Genomic DNA, 17173 nt, shown 5'->3' with positions numbered 1-17173 from the left:
AGGCCGCTGAGGCTTTCCCCGCACGACCTCCTCCATCCCGACAACGCTGTGGTGGCTCCAGTCGCCGCTGCATTGCGTCTCGCTTCCGTCTCCATGCTGCACCACTTGCACCATCCGAACTGCACCGACGCAACACCCAGCCGGTCTTTGCACTGACGCCGGTTCCTGCAATCTCTGCACGCTCAAATCAACCAGAGGAGCGCGGAGCCACCGCCAATCAGCCCCACCACCAGTCGACGGCGCATACCCATAACGCTGGTGAACCTTCCAAATAGTTCTCTCGAGTTCCTACAGTCCAGCATCTTGTCACTGCGACTGATCAAGCCTCCGGCGAGGCCGACATCTCCGTCACTCCTGATAAGCCCTCGCGATGCTCTCTCCCGTCCGTGATTTTCAACACTGGAGCTTCCTTCACTGGCGTCTCACATATTGAAGAAATAAAGTCAAAGAAGACCAAAGCTTGAAGCACGTGGTCCGTTACGGTAAAAAGAATTATAATAATTTTGGTCAAACAAGTCCACGCAGTGGATTTATCTTCTTTTGGATCTTGTCCAGAATTGACAATAGTGTTATGGGTTTTGTAATCTTACAAAAGCAAAAGAATATTATTTTGGCATGGAGATCGTGCAGAGTTTTGGGCGTGTAGCAGCGGGCAGATTCCTCGATGGAAGAATAGACGACATTTAAGGTGGACTGTACGACCCTGCCACTAACTCGCTTAGCGCTTTTTGGATTGACTCGCCTGGCGCTTATCTCCGCGAGAAGCATGAGCTCTGTTCGGTTCCCTTCTCTCCCTACCTATGCTTTTCCTTCTTTTTTTTTTTTTTTTTTTTTTTTTTTTATAATGATTTTGGATGGAGCGGGTTTGGATTTTGAAGCTTAGGATCTAGTGCTCTAATTTTTCTATTCTTTTTTAATCAGCGATAGAGAAGGTTATAATACACACCAATTTCTCTGTATTTGGATAGTATTCAGATGGGAGTGATGCGGAAGAATTCGATATGCATGTTCACTAAATGATTCTTTGATTGAGTTGTGATCTTCACCATCTATAAATTGTTCACTGTTTTGCTCCGTCATTTAAGATGTCGTCACAAATGGTAATGGTTTTCTGCATTGCTAGAGAATTTGTGTCCACAAATTCACAACAGAATCATTAGTAGATATGTTCTTCAACAATGATGTTCCAATCTTGTTTAATTAAAATGCTAAAGCCAATATAGAGAAAGACACCCTCTACGTGGCTCAAATGGACGGAATAAAATAGTGAACACAACTATCAACTTTGTGAACATGCATATTGGGATCTTTTGCATCACTCTTAGTTGAATACTATCTAAGTATATAGAAATTGGGATATATAATTGTATCTGTCTCCAATTAAAAAGAGAAGAAAAAAATCAAAACACTAAAAGCTAAGCTTGAAACCCAAACTCTCGCAAACATAATCCGCTCATGATAAAATAAAATCAAATAATAGTCTGCTTATGATAAAATATAAAAAACGTCGATAGAAAGAGAACGGGAACAGCTCTTACTTCTCGTGGAGGTAGGCTCCTTCAAGCGAGTGGTAGGTTGCACAAAAGCTTGAAGCCGTTGAATATTTCTATGGTGCGACCTTTGGAGTCCTACTCACGGGGCCTAATCTTCAGTTGCATAAACTCTCCAGGATTTTCTAGATCTTTTTTTCTTCATGGATTCTAGGTGGGAAGACAGGCTGCAGAAGAGGAGAAGGTGCAATGAGAGATAGTGAGGGAGGAGAGGTTGATAGAGGGGATAGAGTAAAGGCGTAAAGTGGGCCTCACTATAAATACATTAAGATTAACGAATGGAGTGATGACCAATGTGGATAGACAGGCTTATGTAATAATTGTTGATTTTAATTTGTGTCGTATAAAGAAAAGTTTAACGGCCCCTCCCTATCTATTCTCCATAGTCTATACGATAAGGATCTTATATTTTTCAGAATATCTAACTTAGTCTACCCCTTGCTATTTTCTTTTTTGTTAATATTTAGATTTTGCATAGTTTAATTTATTATATGTCTCGATGAATATTTATTTTTCATTTTCCACTTGGTTTTAAATTTTGCGATGCTCTCATTTCAACTTTTCAATTTGTAAAGAGAGAGAGGAATCAGCTTAGTTTTTGTCCATGAGGCCCTAAAACCACATCAGGTTATAAGCGACTACTTAAGAGGATTTTACGATTCATGCTTCTTATGCTGAGCTGTGATGACTCTGGCTTTGCATTGAGACAAGTATTTGACATGCTTTGAAATGTTAGAGAGCTGACGATACATGGGAAACAATGGGAAGAGATTTTGTTAGCTCACACCGCCTCTCAAAATGTATACATGCATATCGCAACGCTCATAGTAAAATATATATACATCAGTAGTCGCATATCAGTCTAATAAGTTTTAAGAGACGGAAATTAGAACGGGACAAAAACTATCATTCGACTGTTGTTGGAAGGTCTGCAACTGGAGGGGTATGGAGAGAGAGAGAGAGAGAGAGAGAGAGAGAGAGAGAGAGAGAGAGAGAGAGAAATTGAGGTTGGTGGTGGATCGTTTTCTCAGCCCTTACGGGGCGACTTTGACTCCACAAGCCGATGAGTTCCAAGAAGAAAGAGACTCTCGTGAGTTCCGATGTGAAGCGAGAAATCTTTTTCTTGGAAGTCTATAAGTGCTAATGATATAGATGCATGCGAATAGAGCACAGAAGTGAGCTGTCTCTTCCAGGATGCATTTACCGAGAATAGCCAAAACTCTTCGTGAAAGGGCCGTGCGCATAATAACATTCTAATTTATCTGTTATTCTATTTTTTTGTTCTAAAAAAAAAAGTCATTTAATTTTTTAATTTTCCGGAATATTTAAGTAGTCGGGAAATAAATTTGGAACAGAGACAATAAGTATAAAGCAATAGCTTCTGGTTTTGGGAACAATTTCTAGAAATAAGTCATTTTATTTCTTTATTTCTTTTCTTCTTCTTCTTCCTCGCTGCCCGCCACCCACCGCCAGTCACCGCTATCAACTATCGGTCGCTAGCTGCTGATTCGAGGAGGAGCAAGAAGAAGAAGAGGGAAAAAAGAAAAATCTACCAAAATCATTAAAAATTAAAAGAGATTTTACGCTATAAAAAAAAATTGTGAGTTATACCAAACACTTTCCTATTCATTTTTTGTTTCGAGAATAGAAATTTTGTGTATTTATCAAAAGCGTTCTTTTACTTAAAAATTATTCTAGAGAATAAAAAAAAACTATTTCTAAAAATAAATTATTCTCCATAATAGAAATGTTACCAAACGCACCATGACATGAAATTTGTCTGCACTGATGTTATGATGTGTCCAATTTTTCTTTTTATTTCGTCAATTATTGTGGTTATACTTATTATCACATGCATGTGCGAGGACCACTGCACGGCGTGCAAAATTTACGAAGGATGAGTGCACGAGCGAAATCAGGGAGGAAAGAACGACATCAGTTTTCCGATGAAGAAGGTAAAATCGTCTTCTTTAACTAGGATGTGGTGATGCGAAACTGAGTCCATCAAGTTTATAAGTGTCTAATGTGCCCCCTAGAGATCGCATTAAATGGGTCAACAATTTGTCAAGGGCTTCTTCAATCTCTCATTTTCATTCACCCAAATTACACCTTTTTTATTAAAATAAAAGGCAGAAAGTGTGAAAGCATTGTGTCACGATCCGCGATTACTCATGACGCTTATGAGTGAAGTTTACAGTTATCGGATGAAGAGTGAATGATGCAAAGGGGATGAACACATCTGATCTATGGGAGTGGCGTCAAGATAGTTGATGTTGGAGTTTTAAGATAGAAAACTCATATTACATAAGAGCTTTGAAGGAAGAATTGGTCTTCCATGCACAAACTAGTTGGGAGCTAATGCTGCTCTTCTAATGAGGCCATGACAAGCCGGAATCAGTTGTCGACTTAAAGCGATATGTTATCTTGCTCAATGTACTAAATGCCTGAATTAAATTGGGCGTGGTACGATCTCACGTAAGAAAGTTATTCACTGGATTATTCTTTGGAATAACTATTGAACGAATGCTAGTTTGGTGAATTCCACTCGCCAAACACTGCACAGGTTGTTTTGCAGCCAAGTAACTGCCAACCCATGACAATTGCGTACTTCATCAAACGGTAATTGATTATAGAAAACATCTTGAGTTTGGCCTGCTCCAACTCAAAACTGCTTTGAAATAATTTCCTATGCATGGAGGCTAATGTGGACATGCATTCATCTTTCAATTTCTCTAATATATGATCATGTTCTTTTATTCATAAGCAAAACCATCTCTTACTTTAAAGACACATGCTTTTGAATTATTTGAGCTTTCTGTTTTTAAACTAATTATCTTTACTTAATCTAATTTGAACACTATATTTCAAACTAAGTATTGAGATTTCGTGAGATCACTACTAAATATTTTAAATGTGTAAAATCTCAAATATAGAAGTGAATTAATATTTAAGTGTTACAGCTTATGGGTTTATCTTATTTTACATGGAACCAAAACATCATCCAAGATCACGTTTTACTTATTGGAAGTACATAGGAACAAATTCCATTTTCTGTGAGGACGACTTTAGTTTCATAAATCGCCTCTGCACCCAAAGCATTTATGAGGCTTTCTCACGATGCCATGCTTTATCCCAACTTTTAAACACGTGGAATTCGACCAAAAACAAAAAGCACGTGGGAAGGGCACAGTGGACCCCAAGAAGGATAGAAATACTGCAAAGCCTTTATAAATAAAACATTCGAAAAAATTATATTTTTCTTCCTTATAATTTTACTTTTAAATTAAATCTCTTTAATTTGTCTAATCGAATTCCTCTATTTTCACAAACTTCAGCAACAATTGCAAATCACCGACCTATTGCTTTTGGGAATTGCCCGAAACAATCCATAGTAACACGTCTATCTAACTCTCCAGAGCCCGGTATCAACACCCAACCAAGAAGAAGATCCACAATGTCCACAAGATGAGTTTGGAAGCATATAGAAAACTTTAATAAGATGAGTTATAACGCCAAAAGGCTATGCAATAAACTCAAGGAGGTTCTCTCATCTTTGAGTAGCCATCGGCATGCTTTGAGAATTGCAAGTGATCTTAAATGAAACAAATTGTAATCCAATCTGTTTAGTTTTGATGGGACGAAGAGAAGAAAACCGGTTGGAAATCTAGTTTTAACTTTATGGGCCAACTTTAGCAATGAGGAAGTGACTATTCCACGAACCCAGAGATTGTCCAAAATGTGGGTTATGGTATCTCTTGCTGCCTCTCAGGCCTAAAAAGCCCAAATTCCTTGCCCAAGCAGTTTATTCTCAAGTGGAAAAGTGACCTCAATTAGTTTTCTTTTAATAATGAGATGTCTAAAGCTCTGAAAAGATTAGATGGCCTTGTGCCTGAGGGGAGGTGACAACATAGGTCAAAAACCCGTTTTTTTAACTCAGTTTTAATGTTGTTCAAAAAAAAAAACTCAGTTTTAATGAGTCAGTAAAAATTTTAAAAACAGGTCAGCATCGGTTTTGAAATATTAAAGCCCAAGTTTATGTAGGTCTATATGGGTTTGCACCAGGCCTATAGTCCACGCATTGAAGTTAATATCTTATACCCAAAATGAAACCTAGTGAAAATCAACTTTGACTGCTAGTAATTATTCAAATAAAAAAAAATGGTAATTTTCAAATGTGGCTGACCTAGCATTTTACCTCGAAAAATCTGATCGATGCAAGACAGACAAATTTACCGGAGCATTGCTACAATAGGTTGTATGAACCATTCTGATATAGAGCTTTCTTATGAATTTGAAGATGTTCAATATTCTCATGACATCGCTCCTATGCAGAGAAAGCAGGGGAAGACACAATCTTTCTTCGAATTGAGTGCTCAGTTAAATATTTTTTACTTTCGAAATTCGACTCAACGTAAGAATTTTGTGCCACGTCACCTCACTTTTATCAAACTTGAGTTGTCTGACTAGACCACAATATTCTATGACTAGTCACATTATTCTTTCATTTAACAACGTACGGCGTAAAATATTATATGGATAGCCGCAGATTTGGTAAGCTCATGTTCCAACAAAAAAGAAAAAAATAGAGAGAGAGAGGAAAAAAAAAAGAGAACAATTCTGTGTTATTCTAGCATGTTGATAGCAATTTTTTTTTTTTTTGTCAAAAGGGAATTTCGTTCATTTGTCAAGATCAAATGTGAGAGGAGCATAACTGCAAAACAAGACAAAACCAAGAAAGCAAAAGAGTACAGCCTGTAGTTATAAGCACATCATCAAAAAAACAATCGGCGGTTGATTATTGGAATCGTCAGTGATACTCCCCTTCAGAAACTACGTCTTGTAGTGTGCGCCTAGGTTCGACGCTCTCAATACTAGCAACATACAAAGAAGACAATGATGATGATGATGACAACAACAACATATTGAACCACCACGAATTGAACGCCGCTAAGGAACTCCCAGATCTATATTTAGATTAGGAGAGAAAAACTCTCAAATTCAGATTTAGACCTAAATCGGAAGAGGAAAGATTCCACCTAATCTAGGAGAAGTTGTAAAACCATATCCATAGCATACTACCGGCAAAACTAGTGACGACATTCTCACAACGTTTTCAGGTACAAGCAAATTTATTCACCACGATGAGCGAAGGAAAGTAACAATGACGAAAGAAAGAAGATGCCAAATGAGACAAAAAAAGACTCCCAGATTAGATCGGGAGAGAAAAAACAGGAAATCAAAGTTTTGAAAAAAAAATAAAATAAAAAATAAAAAAGCAGAGTAAAGCAGGTTCCTGCTGGTGAAGTTTCTTTGATGGATGGTTTTTTTGGTAGAGAAAAGGTCGCCGACCAAGAAATTAGTTGATAGCGAGTTGACAAAGCCTTTCAAATGCGAAGGGGTGTCCGCAAGTTTAACTCGATGTTTTATGTGTAATTGTGCTATAACCAGGATGTACTATTCTCTAGTCTTTAGACTCGTCCCTAATGGCCAGAGATGGCAGTGGCTGAGTAGGGTTTGTTGTAGTTTTGTACTTCAATGTTTAAGTGCAGTGTCGATAGTTGTGGAGCAATAGAGCCATCGGACACACGGCGGAGCTGGTAGACGCATGGAAGAAGACGAGGAGGAGGAAATCAGAATGAAGAAGAAAATTGGAAAGAACATTTATACGTCGAGCTCGCAAAAATAATGACGCAGATGTCCGCATTATCATTTTCTCTTGGTTAGACATTCCACATCAACAAAAACAGGCGGTATGACACATTTGTCTCACATTTAATCAAATTTGAACATTTGCAATACCTAATCGAATAAAAAAGTGGAGATTCTCAACTGCACAACGAATAAAAGTTAATACCCTTAGGTCGTGTTTATTAATTAGGATGAGAAGAGTAGAATGGAAAACAGACCTCATTCTTGTTCATCATGGTGTTTGATAAGTTTGGAATAAGAATGAATGGAATTGGATATTGCGATGAAGAAGGATTTGTCACCATGTTTTCCTTACTTTGGGGAGAGGTAGCAATATATGAGAGGGAATGAGTATGAAGTTCATAAAATCTAAAATTTCATAAATAAGAGAATATTTATATCAAACAAAAAAAACTCAATCAAGAATATATGACATATCATATCTCTCTTTCCCTTTTTCTACTTTCCTTTTTTCGACAGCTTTTGAAATAAATTTCTATTTACCTATTATTTGTTTTATTTTATTTTTTTTTTTTCTTTGTAATTTCTAATAATATTTTAAATTAAAAGAACCTTACATCCAACTCCGAATGCCACCACGGTGTTATCCTTACATCCAACATCGTAAACTCAAATTTTATTTCACCATTCCAATTACACTCTGTGTGTTCCAATTCCTTTTAACTTATTCCAATTGCTTCATTCTGACTAACCAAGGAGACCTTAAGGTCTTGCCCCATCGTTCGAAAAAAGTGGAGACAGCTCTATTAAATTGGGATGATTTTTACCTATAATGGCGCTAAAAGAATGTTAGATTACATCAAGGTCCATGGAGCTATAAATGTTTATAGTACCAGAGTCTCCGGAGAAGAATCTGAAGTAATCAGATTCGTCTCTTTCATCTTTGGAACTTTTCTCCTATTGAAAGATCTCTTTTTTTTTTTTTTTTTCCTTTGGATTGTCTTCTTAAGCGAGCCACACCAGGAATTTGTCCGTGCCAACAATACAACTTCTGCACATATGAAAACTTAGAGAACGAAATTGCAAAAACAAGATAAGATCGGGGACTGGCATAAAGAAATTAGAACAATGCAGACTTTGTTCAGATCTGGATTCGTATATACCTCCTTGAGCATCCAACAGGGCGTGAGGCCAAAAGTTTGATGTCCCAAAGGACCAACCTAATGTAATCATCATCAGCAATGTCTCATCGACAGGCCAAAAGTTTCTCCGGTGCTCAAATAATCGTTTTCCTCAGTCTCCGTGTTCAAATTCATCTCCGCTAATCATTTTATCTCCTCTGCAAATGAAGCCGAAGCTCTCGGCCAAAGGTGAGGCTGATAGGTACAGAGAAAACGATGCTCGTGCTTTTACGGTCTAGAGCGACGGTTCATGATGGCCGAAAGTGATGACGAACATACTGGTGCCAGGTGACTGATGAGATTTTGCCATTACTTGCGACAAAAGGACAACCAAATATGAACTTTGTGCCGCTTCGAGCAATTTTCAGAGATCAAACTACATCGAAGATTCCCATTTCTTAGCTTTGTGCTACTTCGCCTTTATTGCCATCTTCTCCAAAGCACGGGAATTACGAAGTAGAAATTTAACTAAAGAAAGACATTGTCTCATCTCCAAACACATGTAGCACTGAAACCAACAATCTCGACACTCTCAAGATGCTTCACGTAATGCTCAGATTCTTTGTTTTGTGACACAATACTATTCCTCTCTATCATAGTACTGGTCATCCAAATCAAGCTCAAGCTGCATTTACAGGGGGTACTAAGACTGAGTAAATTAAAAGTTAGATGGGCATAATAACATTTCGACATTGATCACGGTGTTTGATCCAAAAAAAAAAACTATTGATCATGGTGATGAGGAATCTCTAGAATATGTCAATTTAGTAATCTTTTCACCCTAATTAAATTGATATGATTGCTCTTTCAATCGAATTTTCCTTTTAGGCATAATTCGATTGAATAAGACATCGGTGACTATTGTGCTGCAACACAATTTTAAATCTTGGTGGTCAAATTTTTTTTTTTTTCCACTAATTCTTAGTTGATCACAACGAGAGATGGACAATCTCAATCTCTCAAATTGTGAATTATTTGTCTTCCTGCTATAATTTTATATGGAAGGTAACCTAATGATGACTAGGTATGTGTGTGAGTGTCATGTATATGCATTAAACATTTATTTGGTTTTCATGTGAGTCCTTTTTTTCAGAGTGTCGATTTATTTTATATATGTATGGTGATGTAATTACTAATCTTATTTAGACTTATTGAGAATTTCTTTCTTTAATTTTGTTCCACGTGTTAGGGCTTCGTGACTAGTAATATAGAAAGCAATAACATCTTAAGTGCGGTAATTAGAAGAGAAAGAGGAATAAACGTATGCCTCGTTCCAAAAATGGGAGTGGCGACTATCCATATCATCAAGGACCATGCATTTCATTAAAACGGCGGGCAAGAATGGGGGAACTAATGCAGGATTAAAAAAGCACGATAATTTAAGAAAGTTACAAATATTATAATCTAACGCTAAAGAATTGGCATATACGTATTTATAAGGATTTCAAGCACAAAGGTTATTATAAACAAAAGTCTGGAAAAATTGATTAAAAAGTCGCCATTGTTCGTCAATCAATTCAATAATAAACATTTTAGTTTTGCCACTTTAATCCTAAAATTTTTTACAATTAACCAATATAGTCTTTATAGCCAATTTTGATTGAAAATCGTTGACATAATACAGCTAATGTTGACGTGGATAGCAATTTTTTAAATTTTTAAATTTTTTTCTTTTTTGAAAATAAAAGAAAAAGGAAAAAAAAAGAAAAAATTATAAAAGCATGGGCCACCAACTATGCCATGTAGGACATCTAACACTAACTAAACCATCACGTCAACAATATCTAATCACAATTAGCTGAAAGGACTATATTGGCAAAGTGTAAAAAGATTTAGAACAAAATTAGCAAATGATTAAATGTTTTGGTACGAAGCTGACAAAATTAAAAAATTTATGACTAAATTAGTCATGGTACAAAAAGTTTAGGATTTTTTCAACAATCATCCTACAAAGGTTGTAATGGCACCATTATAACTTGAACTTTCACTAGTTTTCCAATCAAGTATGTGGACTTTTTCTCTATTCCATCAAATACATCAACTTATCAAATGCAGGTCAATGTGAACTTCCATTGAAATCATGGACGGAAATTGCTGGCTTTGAGGTGGAATCAACCGAACTTAGGGGTTAGGGCTCATCTCTCCCTCTCTCCATTTATCCATCCATTTAAAATAGCCATGGAAAAAGGTTACTAGCTTAGTAACAACCCTCGACGTTCCATTGACCAAGATACGTCCTCTGTGTTCCATCCTCAATGACCTCACCCATGAGCTCTCCTTCCTTGAGGACCTTGCCTGGTGACCGGCAAGTTGGGTTGCGACTGTAGTTAGGGGCTAGGGTTTCATTTAAAAACCAAATTTAACCCCAATTTATCAATTTGGGGAAATTTGTCCTTAACCAACTGTGTACCACTCATATTTTAAGTGCACATACGTCCTCCAAGTCAAGTCGTTTAACTTATTCTTAAATTAATGTCACCTTCAATTCTCAAGTGACCTAAATTGTCAATGTCCCTCAAATAACGACTTTGTTAGGCAGAGAGATTAGAGGTATAAAGCCATGTATAAATCATTGGGTTTGCTTTATTGTATCAAATAACTAGAGATACTATATCAAGATGTAAAGTCATGGGCTAGTCCCCACTATAGAAAGTGTATAGTTTTTATCACAAGCAAGGGCATGAGCCCATCCCTGATTCTGTTGTTTCTCTAGATGCGGAAAATTAGGATGCAGATTTTTTTTTCCCTAGAAATATGAGAATCCCATTGCTGTGTAATAACAAGATGAACATAAGTCAAAGCAGGAAATCTATTCACTAATTCAAAAATAAAGGGAATAAAAAAAAACAGGAACTATACTCTTGGCACTAGCCCCCGAACTTCTTGAAATTGCAATTAAGACCCAAGTAGGGAAAACAAAGTTTATCTATAGAGCTCGGCACCCCTAATTAATAATATTTCTTTAAATTTTAAATTAGCTGGAAGGAATAAATTGACAAATGGTCAAAAGGTTTAGAACTAAATTGAGAAATCGTCAAAAGATTTAGGACTAAGTGAGCAAACTGACAAGTTTAAGAATAAACCGACAAAGATTTAGGACTCAATTGACACAATTAATAGGTTTAAGATTAAATTGACACAAATATAATAGATGTAAGATTTTCAGCTTCTTCATGGGGTTTGATCATTATTGACGGTAGAATCAGATTTCTCCTTCATCAGCTTCTTTGTGGTGGTACTAAGACTGTGTCAATTAAAAGTTTGATGGGCATAATAACGTCATGATGTTGATCATGTTGGGGAGGAATCCCTAGAATTGGTCAATTAAGTAATCTCTTCACACTCACTAAATTGACATGATTTCTCTTTCGATCGAATTTTCCTTTTAGCCATAATTGGATTAAATAGGCAATATTGGCAACTATTGTTCTGCAATATAATTTTAAATATTGATGGTCAATTATTTTTCTTTTTCCACTAACCCTTAGATGCTTAGAACGAGAGGTTTACAACCTCAATCTCTCAAAGTGTCAATTATCTGTCCTCCTATTATAATTTTACATGGAAGGTAACTCAATCACGGCTAGGTATATGTGTGAGTGTAATGTACATGCAGAAAACATTTATTTGTTTTCCTTGAGTGTTCCTTTTTTTTTTAGAGCGGCTTATTTTACATATGTATCATGATGTGATTACTAATCTTATTTAGACTTATTGAGAATTTCATTCTTTAATTTTGTTCCACACATTCGCCCTTCATTACTAGTAATATAGGAAGCAACAACATCGTAAGTGCGGTAATTAGAAGAGAGAGAGGCATACCTCATTCCAAAAATTGGGAGTGGCAAATATTCATATCATCAAGCACCATGCTCTTCATGAAAAGGCGGGCAAGAATAGGGGAACTAATGCGGGATTAAAAAACGTACGGTAAATTAAGAAAATTACTCATAATAGAATCTACAGTTATAAATCGGCATATGTATATTTGTAAGGATTTCAGGCATAAAGGTTATTATAAATAAAAGGAGTAATGACACCACAATGATTTGAACTTTTACTAGTTTTCCAATCAAGTACGTGGACCATTTAAAGCATGGATGGAAAATCCTTGGCCTTTGATGTGGAATCAACTTAAATAGCCATGGAATAAGTTACTAGCTAATTAACAATCCCCGATGTAACTGAATTTAAGGGCTCCAGTTTCATTTAGGAACCAATTGAACCCCTATTCATCAATTTAGGGCAATTTGTAACAGTGGACTACATATATTTTAAGCGCACCTATCTTTGACGAGTCAAGTAGTCTAATTTATTCTTAAAATAATGTTGCCTTGAATTGTCAAGTGACCTAAATCACTAATGTCCTTAAATGACGACTTTATTGTACAAAGTGATTAGAGATATAACGCCACATAGAAAATAATTGGGTTTGCTTTATTGTACAAAAAGACTAAAGATATAATCTCAAGATGTAACTACATGGGCTAGTACTAAGCTGTAGAAAGTGTCTAGTGTTTCTATAAGCTGGGCCATGGGCCCATCCTTGACTCTGCTGTCCCTCTATATGCGGTAAATTAGGATGCAAATTCTTTTTTCAAGAAATATGAAAATCCCATTGCTGTGTTAATAACAAATTATACATAAGTCAAAATGGGAACTTTACTCTCTAATGCAAGAATTAAATGGAGAAAAAAAAAAGAGAGAGAAGCAGGAACCGTATTCCTGACATGGGTGAGTTTAACCCTAGCCCTTCAATTTCTTGAAATTGCAATCAAGCCCCAGGTAGAGATAAAAATTTTATGTATAGATCCGTAAACTCTGCTGCCACAAATTAATAACATTTCTTCAAATGCCAATGTTTTAGGAACTATTAGGAACTTCTAGTAAAAAATATTCTTAATCAAGACCTATTTTCCTATAGCGATATTGATTCTAGGGTAGATTACTTGGACAAACCCCGCCTCCCCCTCCCCCGGCCCCCGCGGGAATTTTATCAAAGTTACCCGAAACCCCTGCATTTTGAAAATGCACTCCGACCACCTCGTTGGAAACCTTTTCGGAATTGATAGATTAATAAAAAAAAAAAAAATTAAGTAGTCACAATCAAGTTCTCGAAATATAGCTGGAATATGAACAATGACATGGAATTCACAAAATTCCATATCGCCATTTACAGAGAAATTCGTTGTGCCATGAGTTGTTGGATATGCAGTTTGACATGATACTATCCTGTTTGTATGCATCCGACCGTAATTTAAAAGGAACAATATAACTCGGCATGTCAAAAGATGGTAGACAAATTGAAATAGAAACCAGAATAGCATGGCAACAAAAATTTTCTGAGTTCAACACAAAGAGTAACATACACTTTCATATTAATTGCTATCTCGAGTCAAATGGCTTTACAACTGTTCACATGCCTGCACAAGTTATCATATAGAATATGTCAACAAAATGCCGAATATCAAATGCTAGTTTATGGTAAGATTAGGCGCACAAACACTACAAAATGTGCTGTTAATAAAAGTGTGGTTATAAATTTCAATATGAAAAATATGACATACTTTTCTATCCCATTGTTTTATTGTCTAGGGATTTATAATTGCTTCTGCATGCGTAATAAAAAGAAAGGGTCGGTAATACTTAGTCCTGAGATATCGCACGTTAAAATCGACCTAATAGAAGGATGGGCGCATCCCCGAGGATCGGGGTGTGACAAGAAAGGTTGGGTTCTTTAATTAACACTAGAATCGCATTGCATAATATGCATTGTACCGTAATCTAGATAGTATGCAGCAAATATCAATGTCTACCGCTCATGTAAGAAAAGCCTATGGTCACATTTTGCTAGGTGACAAGATCCAACATTCATATTGTCAATATTTATTACAATTATTCTCAAATATATAGTCATAAAAAAATTGAGATATTGTGTGCAAACTACTCTAAGTTAGGAATACTAAGTTAAAGGTCTAGACTTTAGTTTGTTCATGAGACTTGCCTGGTGTTTTATAAGCTTTCGGGGTAGCTAGGCTTTTGTTCTCGTGCCCCTAAATTATAAAAATAATGAAATAGGGCTAGACCAATTATATACTTAGTTGTATGTATAACTTATATATCTTTTGAGTAGTCATGTCTTAAATTATTATTGATAGTTTGAAGAGGTTTGGATTGCCATTTCGATTACATGAAATACTTCATTTTTCAAAAGTAAAACAAAGATTAAATAGATGAAAGCCATTCGCTCAAATCTGATATATTAAAATAAAAATACTTTCATTGATCGGTCAAGCGCATTAACAATTTAACAATAAATTTAATATAAAAATAAAGAAAATTGTGTCAAATAAGATAATTCGAATAGTGCCGTGGTATCTGATCTTCATGGCAAATAAGTTGATGGGTTCACACCTAATCGATATAGTGGTCCACACTTAAGCACCATTTACAAAGTTCTAATTTTATTAATAGATCTAATATTATTCTTAGCTTATATATTTAATTATTTGTATAATGATTTGTCTTTTGAGGGGTCATGTGTTTAATTACTACTTAGCAGAGAATAAGAAACTACTCAGAGGATGTGAACGTGATTTCGAGGAAGCCAGCAAAGTTTTTTTTTTTTTTTGGTTAAAGAAGGAAGCCAGCAAAGTTTCTTTATCAGTAATCCTGAAAAGTCGCCACTTTAAAGTTTTTTTTTTTTCGGTGATAACTTCATACAATTGACAATTGACGAGTACACCTGTGAGAACATGTAAGCGAAATGACTTACCACTCTACGACTATGAGGGAATTCGAATCCCTTTCCTTCGTAAGGAGGACGAAGGAAAGAGCTCAAATCACCGCGGCGATCAAATAAGTGATATCGCCACTTTAAAGTTATTTGTCAGTTTGTGCAATAACTGAGTCTACTGGGACCAATAGTGCTTTGTACTATTCTCTACCTTTCGTCGGCCATTTGGCTTGTTGACCAGTCAAATTTGTCGACAATTTACCAATAAATACAATATCAAACAAACAAACTCGTATCACCTCAGCTGAGTGACAGTAAATGTGTTTTTTTTTTTTTTTGGGTGAAAGAAGGAAGCAACAAAGTTTCTTTATCAGTGATCCTAAAAAGTCGCCACTTTAAAGTTATTTGTTAGTTTGTGCGATAATTAAGTCTACCAGGACCAATAGTGCTTTGTACTATTCTCTACCTTTAGTCGGCCATTTGGCTTGTCGACCAGTCAAATTTGTCGATCAGCAAAGTTTCTTTATCAGTGATCCTAAAAAGTCGCCATTTTAAAGTTGTTTGTCAGTTTGTGCAATAATTGAGTCTACTGGGACCAATAGTGCTTTGTACTATTCTCTACCTTTAGTCGGCCATTTGGCTTGTCGACCAGTCAAATTTGTCGACAATTTACCAATAAATACAATATCAAACAAACAAACCCGTGTCACTCAGTCAATCTAAATAACCCGCGATATGCAGGTCTTCAGAAAAAATAGTCCATGAGTTCACAAGAATCACAACTATTAGACATTCTGGTCCGTCATAAGCACCATTATTTTCCAAATTTCTACTCTCTTTTTTGTTGACCATGCCCTAAAAAAGTCAGATGCCTCTGTCCTCTAGTATAAGAACAAATGAACACAAAGACCGAATAGCAAGCGAACTACCTGAAAATACTTTACCAAATCTTACGCTAATACACATTGTTGATTGTTGAACTCCATCAGCTAATGACTTCTTCATTGAAATCTGAAAGGAAATATTATGTGTTCTTGAGTTTCAGAGGTGAGGACGTCCAAAATAACTCCCTGATCATCTCTATAAAGCTGTTGATCATAAAGAAATCTTCACTTATGTTGATAGCGAGGAACTCAGAAAAAGAGAGCAAATAGATCTGGCATTTATGAAGGCAATTGAGGAATCACAATCGCGATAAACGTTCTCTCCAAGTATCTTTTGAGTCATCGTCCGTTCAACTATAATTTAGAAAAGGAAAAACAGCTACTCGGAAGCTGGGGATGCCTTTTCGAGGAAGCTAGCAAAGTTTTATTTATTAGGGAGCCTATAACCTAGATCGGGGACCAGTAGCGATCTATTCAATTGAAAACCCTTGTCGGCTATATGGCTTTTTGACCGGTCAAGTTCCTGAATAGTTTAACAATAACTCCAACATCAAATGAAATAAATTTTGTGTCAAAAGCCAATCCGAATAATGCCATCATATGCGATGTTGTGGGAAAATAAATCCACATGTTCACACCTATTAGACATCTTAGTTTCTCCTTAAGCACCATGATTTTCCAAATTTCTAATATTATCAATAGATATATAGTATTGTTCTTTGTTAACCATACCCAAAAAAGGTCACACATCTTTATCTTCTGGCTAAGTAGCATCGACATGTGATATGGATAGGTGACATGACATGATACGATACGTTGTCGACACGTCATTTCTAAAAAAATAGAGAATTCCGACACGTTGCGATACGTTGTATATTAAATAAGTATTTTTATAAAAGAGCCTACAATAATTTACACTAATAATATTAATAAATCAATTAATTAGAAATTCGAAAGATATATTCATAATTAATGTGAAATATATTTTTAACTTTAACAAAAGTTATTAAATGAAACTAATGACTAATAAAAAATTAGAATCAATTTATTTAAATAAATCCATAATTTTCTAAAATGATCAAAATTTATCATTATTCAAAATTTAAAATTTTTATTTTTAAAATTATTTTTTAATCTCACTTATTTAATTTTTCAATTAAAGAAAAAAAAAGT

This window comes from Eucalyptus grandis, chromosome 5, assembly GCF_016545825.1.
Source record: "Eucalyptus grandis isolate ANBG69807.140 chromosome 5, ASM1654582v1, whole genome shotgun sequence".
NCBI lineage: Eukaryota > Viridiplantae > Streptophyta > Magnoliopsida > Myrtales > Myrtaceae > Eucalyptus > Eucalyptus grandis.
The sequence above is the reverse complement of the archived record's forward strand: the minus strand, read 5'-3'. Positions refer to the sequence as shown.